The 13462-nt window shown below is 39.8% G+C and overlaps 1 long non-coding RNA gene across 1 annotated transcript; it reads right to left on the bottom strand.

Moving 5' to 3' along the window:
- Nucleotides 1–1288: 1288 nt before the first annotated feature.
- On the bottom strand, nucleotides 1289–1709 carry LOC117215573. The gene is made up of 3 exons (XR_004489145.1): nucleotides 1670–1709; nucleotides 1490–1586; nucleotides 1289–1327 (listed from the first exon to the last, which is right to left on the bottom strand). It is a non-coding gene; the product is annotated as an uncharacterized LOC117215573 (long non-coding RNA).
- Nucleotides 1710–13462: the final 11753 nt, after the last annotated feature.

Genomic DNA, 13462 nt, shown 5'->3' with positions numbered 1-13462 from the left:
TTTTACAGTAAAATCGTTCGTTTACAACTGATTCATTTACATTTCATGATAATACTGTGCATTCTGAATATGCTATGATTTGGTTTAAAATAATAAATAGTCCATTCTTGCATACTAGTGCTCCAGCTTTACTTGTATTTTCGATATTGGTATAAATAGAAAGACAATTAATGTCGTTCGAGTCTATTTTCGGATCATTTATATTACGTTTAATCCATATAGTTATTATATGAGACATAGTATCGTAAAATTTGGAAGAATAAAAAGTTCGTACAGGATGTACATTTTATAAGAACTCCAACAAATCTGCGTGTGCACCTAAAATACAAACCGATAGTGATTGTTCATAAGTTTATATACATTATCTAATGTCAATCGAAGGTATCAATTCTTTTTCTCCATAAGAGTACTTTTTCATTTATATGTGTTCAAAAATACATTTGTTCAACCGTGAAGCATATGTCACCTACAACGAAAAAGAGTTTTCCTATACTTAATATTTCCTTTATATACCTATGAAAGTCTATTCTTCGCGTAGTATGAAATTATGAATAAATCTGGAATATTGTTCAATCTTAAAAGAAAAATAACTTATTGACATCATTCATTGATACGAGATTCAGAATGTTTGTTTTGTCTTGCAGAGAAAGAAGGCAGCCCTTTCTTTTAATGTGAAATAGAAAGCGAAAATTTGAAAACAGATTTTTTGGAAATTTACTTGCAAATATCGTTTTCAATATCGTGATTTTCTTCCCAATGGTACTGTACTTTCAAATTTTCCAGTATCCCTCTAAAAACAAAAAGTCGAACCTCGTTATCATTAACATAGGCATTACAAGGAAGAGAAGTATTAGAAAGCAGCTCCTTCTTATTATGGATTTCTTTATAATCGTGTAAATAAGAAATTCCGGAAATTTTTTCCTCAAGAATTTAATTCTTGTGTTTTGATTGATAATTATTACACTGCATACTAACTTTTCGCATACTGTTCGCGTCTAACAATTTCCTAATAATAACTACTTCAAAATTACATATGTTCTTGCACGAATTCAAAAGTACGTATGATACAATTACAATTGATTCTAAAATAATAATTATTTAAAGATATTAAGATAATAATTAAACGTTTCACTATATTTCAAAATCTGGAACAACAAATTTTTATTTATAAAAAATGAAACTGTCTTTATATATTCTTTGTCATGATGCTATTTCTTATTACCATGTCGACATTTTTTAAAATTCATTTTGTTATCTCTACGCAATATGAAAATTCATATACTGCTTAATATTTTTTACATATTATCCATCCACCGCATGATATCTCCTGAAAAATCAAAATATTAATGTTATATTATTACAATGCTTCTTAAATTTCAATTTTTGACAAATTTGAAATCCAATATATTTTGCACAATTATTATTTATCAAAAAATTCTAAGTTAGTAACTTTCTTTTCAAATGGCAAATAACATATACATTGACTTACCTGTAAGTTTTTGTTCCTAATCATAATTTCCTCTTATAGAACATCGTTATTGTTCTCATAATTACTACCAGTGTCATAGATATTGTAGTGGCTACAACTGAATTAATAGAAAATGATAAATAACTGTGTATAACACTAACACATAACTGTGTATAACAATGACACATAACGTTTACTTACATATCAGTCGATAAGGGATTACTGTGATATCCTGTTGATGTTTCTTAAGGCACTTGATTAGGTGCGATACGGTATCATTCCTTATGGTATACTGTAGATAAGTATTTTAGAAAATAACAAGAATAAATCTAAATTATTCAGAGGTTCCAGTTTCGGCTTAGACATAAATACAGGACCATTTGCAAAGAAGAAAGGGTGCGTTTCTACAGCCTCGTTATAGTAACCATGAATACCAATCTCTGAATTACTGGTTACTAAACATAAATATCCTATAAAATTTAATATATTTCTTTAATTTTTAATACATACATGAGATAGTAGTTCTAAATTATGAATCATCCTACCTGTGATATTACACTTTTCCTTATAATATCATCACTCAAGTGAACAACATTAAGATCATGTAAACCATGTCATCCTATCTTACTGTGAAGATACTTAGTTATGTTATCTAACATTACAAAAATATCATCAAATTCAAGTCCTTTTATTCACATCACATGGCCACGGCGATCTGGTTCTTCGTTATATAATGTTCTAAAATTTGTCGTATATATAGGATGTACAAACCGTGATATCAAGGTATCAGTTCTTCCTTCCCAAGGGACAGTTTCATTAAAATTCTGATAGAAATAAAGATTAATTATTAATATTCTAACAATCATATATGTTAAATACATTATAGTCAACGATATATACCTGAGCGAATGTAGGGGTGATTCCTTGATAATTATAAATGTCATCAGCCCACATCATTGTGCCACTTCTTTGTACTCCAGCCTCTAGATTAACAGCCTAAACAAACATACAAAATTTTATAGAAGCTGTACAAAATATAGTATATATGAGCAATATTGAAGCGTTCAAGGGGATATAAAGGTAACGTACATCACATACACGTGTACTCTCATGCAACAAAATACAATTAGATTTAATAGTATAAGCTCTTTTATTCATCATAATAGATTGGAAATTTAAGTGTCTTACGAGGGTGAGTAAAAAGTTACCCGCTCTGTCGGTGTAGAATTTATTTTAAGCAATTGTCAAAAAAGACATACATCATTTTTTGACATAATCACTCAATTTCTGTATACACTTTGTCCATTTGCTGAAGGACCTTCGTATTTTCTCGTTAAAAAATGTTTTGGGCTGAGCTGCGAACCACGAATGCATCGTCGTCTTCACCTTTTCATCAGCTTTCTCGGCATCCATCTCGCACAAACTTTTTAAAACCCAAATCTGTCGTGCACTATTGCATAAGCAGAGCCGTGGCTGATTTGCAAATGATTTGCCACATTATCCAGTGTCACTCGTCTATTCCATAGAGCATAAGTTCATGAGCACGTTCAATGTTGTCATCGTGGATGTGGACGGGCGTCCAGCTGTTTTTTCATAACACTTGTGCGATCTTCTTTGAACTTTTGTGCCCATTCAAACACACTTCGTGACAAAACACTTTCTCCATAATGTGCATTAAATCTTTGATAAATATAGGCATCAGACATAACCTGCGACCACAAGAAACAGCATCCTGCACTGTTTTCCTGCAAATCGCCATTGAAAAGCGCCATTACTCGCGCAACGGTCACAAACGAATTGACGTAACACAATGAAACCTACGCAGCAGCACTGAACAGATATTGACGTCATACGAAGAGTGCAGATGGATCAATACGGTCGACAGAAGTTTTAATTATCTGGAGTGCGGATAAATTTTTACCGAGAGTCGTATAGGAATCTATAATCTGTAAGTACACCTTTGGCTGAATGGAAATTTCTCTTACATATAGTCAAAAACGCAGAAACAGTGTATTGAATTGGAAAGTGATAAAAAATAAGCGAAGTTTCGAGGTTGCATGTGATTGCATGAGTACACAGGACGTTTTTAGCGAATAAAAAATAATTTTGAAAGACACGAGACTTATCTTGTATTTTATGCACTCTCTGTGTCCGAATCTCCAGAAGCTCTCTATCTTATGAAGTGTTTTAGATTAGCCGGAAAATTTTGTATGTACATACAAGAAGTATACGATCTAGGTGGAATATTCCATTATTCTCTTGATACAACAGAAACGAAATTTACAGAACTTCTCAGAAAGTTGGTTTATTATTACCAAATTAATAGAATTAATATACGTTTATCATCTTTACATACCTAAGTCGTGGAGGTTTATCGTGCGTAAAAAATTAGTGTCGTTTCAAAGTTACATTTCGTACATTTTAAGCCTATAATTTGTAACGTACAAAACAATGTAAATTTGAGCTGTTTCTTATCTCCACAATAAGAAAATCCAACTTTACGTTTTTACACAATGATATTTATGGAACAGTAATATCATATTATTGCATCGCTTGGAGAATGAAGTCAAGGTACGATGTGACCCTAGTGTAAACGCTGGGATAGCCAGCTGTGCCGCACTTATAAGCGTAAGACACAATACCTATTAAATACGAGGTTAATTCATGTTGTATCAGCAGTGGTCCGCCGCGGTCAGCCTGAAAGGACCGTTAAATTTTTAATCAAAGATACTGAAATATATCGATCGAATTGTATTGAAATTATACTTATATACAGTAATAATCTTCTATTGATTTGTGTATAGAAATACTCCAATTTATAATGTACATGTTATATGTATTTTGAGCAAAACTAAGATTAGAAGGAAATTAGATTAAATACCATAATGAGGTGTGAGAAGTGGGCAAAACTATTAAATTGTGTTTATCTATTATTTCTAATGTTTAAGATGTCGATTTGATGTTAATTCGAATTGACGTGTCTTCAGATACCGTATAGTTTGTAGTAACTCTGTAACTTAATTACCTTACAAGAATCCTCTCCACCCTGAGCATGTTCGGCGCATATTATACCATCAGTGATATCAGGTGCATTAGGAAATTTGGAATAAGCTATTTTGCATTCGGCGTTCTTAATCACTGGCATTTGTACTTCCATTAATGCATTACGTCGTGGTCGTCCTACGAAGAAAATAAGAAAGATATTTAAGACTGGAACTGTTTAATTTTATTATAAAATTGATATCACTTACTATATCTTAACGCTCTCCATCCAGCAACAAGGGGGTTATAGCCGACGAAGTTGCTCTTTAGTAGGGGCTCTTTCGTACAAATGGGATATACGTACCCTGAAAAATAAAAAAATAAATGAAAATGCAGGAAACGAATGACGAAAAGTATGAGAAAGAATTGTACACGCTTTATGACACAATATATGTGTACAGTAAGAAATTTCAGGATATGATACTTCAGTAATACTCAATAGCATATATATGTCGGAGATGAAAGGAAAGCCGAAGCCCTTCCTTGGAAATTTTGGGAACATCCTCTAGTACCTTAGCCTAGATTTTATTATAGTTGTAATTGTTTAAGATTTGTAATAAGCGAGATTGGGTTCGAGGTGACAATCGGTCGCTGAACGTAGCCACGGTCACGGGATGGATGTTTTATCTAACGGAGGTCTGGAGTGGTTGTATGTGTTTTCCGAGAAGTGTGGTTGTGGCGGCATGCGGCCTCGAGAGCGGGCCGAGCCACGTGTGATGTTGCCTCGGAGGTGCCGATGCAATGGGACATACATTGTATTTAGTAACCAAAACTCCAGGCAGAAACTGCCTAGCAACGGCGTTTGGAACTCTCTCGATGCTTCCAACGAGTGTGCCTAGCAACGGCGTTTGGAACCTTCTCGATGCTTCCAAACGGGGATAGAAAACAAAATGCAATCGTACAGGGAGAAAAATCTCCACGAGGCTGGCATTCTTGCGATTGCCTTGGAGAGTGATACATCGAGCATTTTCGACGATCGCATTTGCGTCTAAGTTAGTTTCGCTTAGTAAGGAGTTATCCCGGTGACCGTGGATTCGTTTGAACTCAAACATTGCTAATAGTATTATTTAATTTAATTATTCGTAGATCGTATTATTCATTAGGCTTAGTGTTTGTTAGACTTATTATTAGTTGTACTTATTATTTGTTAAGCTTAGTGATAGACCCGTATATACGTGTAAATAAAATCTCGGCTTTGTGAAACGATGGCTAGTCCACATGAAGAGTCGTCGCGCGCCCACAATTCGAATCCTGATCCGACATCAGAAGTGGGATCAGTACCGTTTAAAGTGCTACAAGAGCAAATGGACCTTGTGCGCGAGTTAATTCAGACGCTAGCGCACAAAGCGGGGGAGCAACGACCGAGTACGGAATCTAAGGATGCAACGTTACCACGTTTTGACCCCGAAGGCGCGGGCGCCGATCCATCCGCGTGGTGCTCTCATGCTGATCTGATTTTGAAAGACCACCCGATGCAAGAGAGTGCGTTACTTTCCGCTCTAAATCGCGCCCTAAGGGGTTCTGTTGCGCATTGGCTTTCACAAATGGTGCGCGGTGGAAAGCTTACCTGGCCAACGTTCAAGGAACAATTTCTTTCGCGTTTTGGTGGCAGAGAGACAGCCGCTTCGGCGTTAATAAGGATATCCAGAGAACGACCGTCTGAGACTGAATCTCCGGGAGCGTACGGTAGTCGCCTCCGCTCCATGCTGCAGATGAAGTTGCAAGATCTAACGATGCCCGAAGTGATCAATGCCCTCGCCCTTTATATGCTGAGTTCACAAGATCGACGCTTTCGGCGACTAACGCTCGCGAATAATATCAGGACGGAGGACCAATTTCATGATGAAATGAGGATTCTCCCTTACAACGATCAGCCGACATTTTCGCCAAGAAATTCACTAACGGAACCTGAAGCTAAACGCAGCAGGCTATCAGTTCCTCGGATTAAGTGCTACCGCTGTGGTGCTCACGGGCATAGGAGAACGGAGTGTCGCCTGCAAACACAAACGGGGAAGGAGCAGGATATACGAAACCCGAAGGAAAAACGACCAGCCGCATCGTCGAAGGTGACCTGCTTCAAATGCCACGAGGAGGGACATATCGCGCCTAATTGCCCATCATCGCGGAAAAGAAACTACGATTCCATTGACGAACGCCGGATCGACTCCTGTGTAGTAGAAGCTCCGGCTGGTAGATTAAGCCATCTGGGTGAGTCGTATCCATTTTACTTTGATTCTGGGGCCGAGTGTTCGTTAATCAAAGAGTCCCTAGCCTCGAAATTTTCGGGTAAAAGAATAACCGATGTGGTAGTGATGCGGGGGATCGGGAATACTTGTATTAAGAGTACACTTCAGATTTTGTCCACTGTTCGTATTAACGATCTTACATTGGAGATAGTTTTTCATGTCCTTGCTGACGATTACCTAAAATACGACATCATGATTGGTCGCGAGATTTTGAGCCAGGGATTCGACGTAAATATCAAAGGTCGTTAACGCTTGTGGTAAAGTCGCGGAAGATGCGGTCAACATTAACGAGGTTGACACTGATGTGATCGGTAACTATAAAGATCGATTAATCTCTGTTCTCGAAAAATTTAAAGAATCATTCATTACGGGTTTCCCGCGTACTCGCGTCAGTACGGGCCAGTTGGAAATACGGCTAATCGATCCCAACGTCACCGTGCAGAGAAGCCCTTACAGGCTTAGCGTGGAAGAGCGAAGAATAGTACGCGAGAGTATAGACGAATTAATTAAAGCACAAATTGTAAAACCTAGTAATTCGCCGTTCGCGAGCCCTATAATACTCGTGAAGAAGAAGGACGGCTCAGACAGATTGTGCGTAGATTTTCGAGCGCTGAATAAAAATACGGTCGCGGATCGGTATCCCTTACCCCTTATTGCTGACCAAATCGCGAGATTGCAGAGTGCGAGGTACTTCATTAGCCTGGACATGGCTAGCGGATTTCACCAGATCCCCATTCACCCTAACTCGACGGAATATACTGCGTTCGTTACCCCCGACGGTCAATACGAATACGTGACGATGCCGTTTGGGTTGAAAAATGCACCAGCCGTTTTCCAGAGAGCCATTTTCAAGGCCTTAGGCGACCTCGCTTATTCGTATGTCGTTGTTTATTTGGACGACGTTCTAATAATCGCCGACTCAATAGATCAAGCTCTAGAAAGGTTGCACACTGTACTAAACACTCTCGTAAACGCCGGATTTTCTTTCAATTTCGCTAAATGTTCTTTTCTGAAGACGTCGGTACTTTATTTGGGATATGTAATTCGTAACGGAGAAGTTCGTCCAAACCCGGGAAAAATACAAGCTTTGAATTCTTTACCTGCACCGTCGACCGTCACACAGCTTAGGCAGTTTATAGGTTTGGCCTCTTACTTCCGAAAATTTATTCCTAAATTTTCGCAAGTGATGAAACCTTTGTACGCACTCACTTCTAGTAACAAGCACATAACTTGGACGGACAGGCACGAAAAGATAAGACAACAGATAATTTCCGTTCTGACCGACGCGCCGGTGTTAATGATATTTGATCCCAATCGGCCCATAGAGCTACATACCGACGCTAGTTCGGAGGGGTATGGAGCTATTTTAATGCATAGAGTCGAAAAGGAAAACAGAGTCATCGAATATTATAGTAAAAGGACCAGTCCCGCGGAATCTAGGTATCATTCGTACGAACTGGAGACACTAGCAGTAGTAAGCGCCGTTAAGCATTTCCGACACTACTTACATGGACGGAAATTCTTAGTAGTTACGGACTGTAATTCTTTGAAAGCCTCCAGCAACAAAGTAAACTTAAACGACCGGGTTTATAGGTGGTGGGCTTATTTGCAAACATTCGATTTTGACATCATGTATCGAGAGGGTAAACGAATGGCCCACGTAGATTTCTTTTCGCGAAACCCCGTAGACTTGAATCGCCGTATGATAGACAAGGTCGCAGAGAAAGAGATTAATCTGGCCGAGATCTCCGAAGACTGGCTATTAGCGGAACAACGTCGCGATCCGCAAATCTCCGAAATCGTTAATAAATTACAGAACGAAGAGCTCGCGGAAGATATCGCGAATACCTACGAACTGCGATCCGGTACACTTTACCGTAAAGTACAACGAAAGGGCAGAACCCTTTGCTTACCCATTGTTCCGAGAGGTTTTAGATGGTCCGTCATCAACCATGTGCATCAGTCAATTATGCACTTAGGATGGGATAAAACGCTCGAGAAGCTCTATGAGTATTATTGGTTCGAGGGAATGGCGAAGTATGTTCGCAAGTTTGTCGAGAACTGCCATGCTTGTAGAGTTTCGAAGGCTAGTTCAGGTAAAATACAGGCTGAACTGCATCCTATACCTAAGACCGGCATACCGTGGCATACGGTGCATATGGACATAACGGGCAAGCTGAGTGGCAAGAATGACTCGAAAGAGTATGTCGTCGTCTTGATCGATGCCTTTACGAAATTCGTGCACTTATATCACACACGCAAATTGGATTCGCTCAGCGTTATCCAGGCACTTAAGTCCGCCGTGTTTTTGTTCGGTAGTCCCTGTCGGATAATAGCAGATCAGGGTAGATGTTTCACGGGCCGGGAATTTCAAGAATTCTGTGCAAGCAAACAAATCAAAGTTCATTTGATCGCGACCGGTGCAAGTAGGGCCAATGGGCAAGTAGAACGTGTTATGAGCACGTTAAAAAATATGTTCACAACGGTAGAAACGACCGGGCGTTCATGGCAAGACGCGATCGGGGAGATGCAATTGGCTTTGAATTGCACCATCAACCGCGTAACCAAATCGAGTCCTTTAGAGTTATTGATTGGTAGAGCAGCAAGACCGTATGACTTATTACTACCTGATAACATCGAGGAAAAAGAAATAGATATCTCTAGTGTAAGACAACAGGCAATAAAAGAGATGGAAACTAGTGCTAGGTATGACAAAGAGAGATTCGATAAAACCAAAGCTAAAGTAGTTAGGTTTAATCCTGGTGATTTGGTACTACGCCAAAATGAAGAAAGGAACCAGACAAAATTGGATCCAAAATTCAGGGGTCCGTTTGTGATATCGGAGGTCCTGGAAGGAGACCGATATACCTTGAAAACACTGGATGGGAAAAGGTCATACAAGTACAGTCATGACAGGTTAAGGAAAATGCCGGATAGTCGCATTCCTGCGGAGTTGGATGTCTGTTGTGATGACGAGAACAGTGACCATGGCGATGTGAGTACCCCGATCCCAGAGGATCGTAGAATTATATGAGCCCAGGTGCGGCCATGGGACGGAGTTCAGTGCGGTCAGGCACTGGGAGTGACGATGTCACGAAGCTGGGAGCCGGTTTAGTACCGACAGCGACGATGTCACGAAGCTGGGAGCCGGTTTAGTACCGACAGCGACGATGTCACGAAGCTGGGAGCCGGTTTAGTACCGACAGCGACGATGTCACGACGCTGGGAGCCGGTTTAGTACCGACAGCGACGATGTCACGAAGCTGGGAGCCGGTTTAGTACCGACAGCGACGATGTCACGAAGCTGGGAGCCGGTTTAGTACCGACAGCGACGATGTCACGAAGCTGGGAGCCGGTTTAGTACCGACAGCGACGATGTCACGAAGCTGGGAGCCGGTTTAGTACCGACAGCGACGATGTCACGAAGCGGGGAGCCGGTTTAGTACCGACAGCGACAATGCCACGAGGTTGGAGCTGGTTTAGTACCGATAGCGACAATGTCACGAGGTTGGAGCTGGTCTAGTACCGACAGCGACAATGTCACGGATTTGGAGCTGGTCTAGTACCGACAGCGACGATGTCACGAAGCTGGAGCTGGTCTAGTACCGACAGTGACAATGTCACGAGGCTGGAGGCGGTCTAGTGTTGACAGCGATCGTGTTACGAAGCTGGTTATGTAACGAACTTTGAGAGTATGTGCGATTCGAAGGATGAGACCCATTTGGGTGTGAAATCGAGAATGGTCCGTCATGTCATTACGACCCGACTGAAAGCACGCAGAATGCAACTGGCACTTTGAATGCTAATCACAATGACACTAATCTTGTTTCCTTTTGTTTTGTTGACGAAGGTACACCCGAGGACGTGTGATAGTCAGGATGGCCGTGTCGGAGATGAAAGGAAAGCCGAAGCCCTTCCTTGGAAATTTTGGGAACATCCTCTAGTACCTTAGCCTAGATTTTATTATAGTTGTAATTGTTTAAGATTTGTAATAAGCGAGATTGGGTTCGAGGTGACAATCGGTCGCTGAACGTAGCCACGGTCACGGGATGGATGTTTTATCTAACGGAGGTCTGGAGTGGTTGTATGTGTTTTCCGAGAAGTGTGGTTGTGGCGGCATGCGGCCTCGAGAGCGGGCCGAGCCACGTGTGATGTTGCCTCGGAGGTGCCGATGCAATGGGACATACATTGTATTTAGTAACCAAAACTCCAGGCAGAAACTGCCTAGCAACGGCGTTTGGAACTCTCTCGATGCTTCCAACGAGTGTGCCTAGCAACGGCGTTTGGAACCTTCTCGATGCTTCCAAACGGGGATAGAAAACAAAATGCAATCGTACAGGGAGAAAAATCTCCACGAGGCTGGCATTCTTGCGATTGCCTTGGAGAGTGATACATCGAGCATTTTCGACGATCGCATTTGCGTCTAAGTTAGTTTCGCTTAGTAAGGAGTTATCCCGGTGACCGTGGATTCGTTTGAACTCAAACATTGCTAATAGTATTATTTAATTTAATTATTCGTAGATCGTATTATTCATTAGGCTTAGTGTTTGTTAGACTTATTATTAGTTGTACTTATTATTTGTTAAGCTTAGTGATAGACCCGTATATACGTGTAAATAAAATCTCGGCTTTGTGAAACGATGGCTAGTCCACATGAAGAGTCGTCGCGCGCCCACAATTCGAATCCTGATCCGACATATATATATATATATATATATATATATTTGAGGAGTTACTCGAAAATGGCACCTCCTCCACCAATCTAAGAATGCCAATATTATGATTGTGTATGTTTTTTATTCCATCCATATGTGCACAATGTGCTGCGGTCAAAACATGCCTAGCCGATATCAGGGAACCTCCGCACTTCCATAGTGGTTTGTCTGGGTTTCGGGGATTACGAAAACCTAATGCAGCGATCCATGGCCAAGCGCCTAAAATGCAATAGTCATAGTTGTGAATATATATAATTTTTTCTCACATAACGAGTAACAACGATTATTACCTATTCGATATTCGATCATACAGCAGACGATAAGTACATACGTACAAATACTCTGAAATAGAGATTTGATAAAGACAGAAATTAAATTTTTATTCCAGTGGAATACAAATTATTAAATAATTCTATATAATTTCTATTTGAACTATACTGAACTATAAAGTTCAAACGTGTAATTTCTGCCCTAACAGTTTTTGATCTCTATCCATATTATTACTCCTATATCAATTTTTTATTTCAAGCAAAAAGATACTCTTCCTAACATGAAGTAAAAGAAAGAAATAATTCAAGTTAATAAGTAAAGTTACTACCGATAAAATCATAGCATTATTATTTAGTCTAATTGAAATGTACATTGATGTGCTGTTTAATGCCTTTAAAGTTCATTATTTGCAGTAAATGGCTTATTATTAATCGGAAAGAAAGACATAAAACGTACCAAGTTCAGCTGGTTTACCATCGACCACCCTGGTATGAGAGACGTTGCTAAAACCACGGTATGGTGGTCGCAAAGCCTTATACTTATACACAGTTTTTATTAAAATTTCTCTCTTCTCTTTGTTTGGATCGTTCGGACAGCAAACGATCGTAACATTGCCCTGGTATCTGCACACTGATCGTCTATAAAAATCGGTGGCTGTACGGTACTGTATCTGCCATATTTCTTGCAGAGGTTTACATTTTCTGTAGTCAAGGCACCTGCCTTCTTGATTGTCCGGTGTGGTACATTCTGGATCAAACAATTTTAAAACATTTATGCAGTTCAAAGATGCGTAAGAAAGCGACACCGATTACTCAACTTTCGAAGTAAAAAGCCGATCAAGTCCACCGGATTGCCCTACAGACACGTATTAATCCGTAAGAGTTAGTCATCATGTTGATAATAATTATCTAAAGAAACTCACGTGAAAATATAAAATTTTAATTGATTAGATATTGTGTTAGCCATACTTAAGAAAGAAAATGAAAATGAATGAAATGAAAGAAAAGGACTACCTTCAACCTCATTTTTTAAATAAACACTTTGTCAGTTTGCGGTAAATAAATTCTTAGGAATTCAGGACAGAATTCAGGACAGTTTTTAGTGAATCATTTTGTTTCGACCGTTCGCGGAGAGACGCGATCGCGAGATAGCACGTCAACGAGAGTTGTAAGTTTCCGTTACGATTAAATAATCGACGCCACGAACTGATCGATCCCCTTATTTCGATTATGATAATAAGGGTAGTTCAATGAAATTCCACAGAATTAACACAAATAAATTAATGTTTATTTCAACAACTTATTAACTAGAAAGATATAAAAGGAACAAAAAAAATGTAACTGCGTTTTGGTTGATAAGTAATGCGCGACATACCACATGTGTTGACGGTTCGACTTCTCGAAAAGTTCTGAACGCCTTTCGATTTTTTTCGTTTCTTCTGGAAGGCGACCCCCACTACGTTCGGATCACGCCACATTCTTTTACTGCGAAGTAAAATACGGGCCACGAGTCGACGTTTCTGGAAGTCGCCCTGCTTAATGAACCACGCGCTTGCCACTACAATGTTTGTTTGCCGGGCAGACGCGACGATCCGTCTGCGACATTATAGTGGCGCGATCGATAGTTAAGAATATGACCTATGGTAAGCCGCATGGCGTAACATTCTCCCCCCGTTGAGAGGGTACCGATCAAACTAGGGAGGTGTGGTTGAAGTTCCCATC

This window comes from Bombus bifarius, unplaced genomic scaffold, assembly GCF_011952205.1.
Source record: "Bombus bifarius isolate JDL3187 unplaced genomic scaffold, Bbif_JDL3187 scf7180000009736_frag, whole genome shotgun sequence".
Classification (NCBI taxonomy): domain Eukaryota; kingdom Metazoa; phylum Arthropoda; class Insecta; order Hymenoptera; family Apidae; genus Bombus; species Bombus bifarius.
Note: the sequence above shows the minus strand (reverse complement) of the source record. Positions and strands in the feature narration are given on the sequence as shown.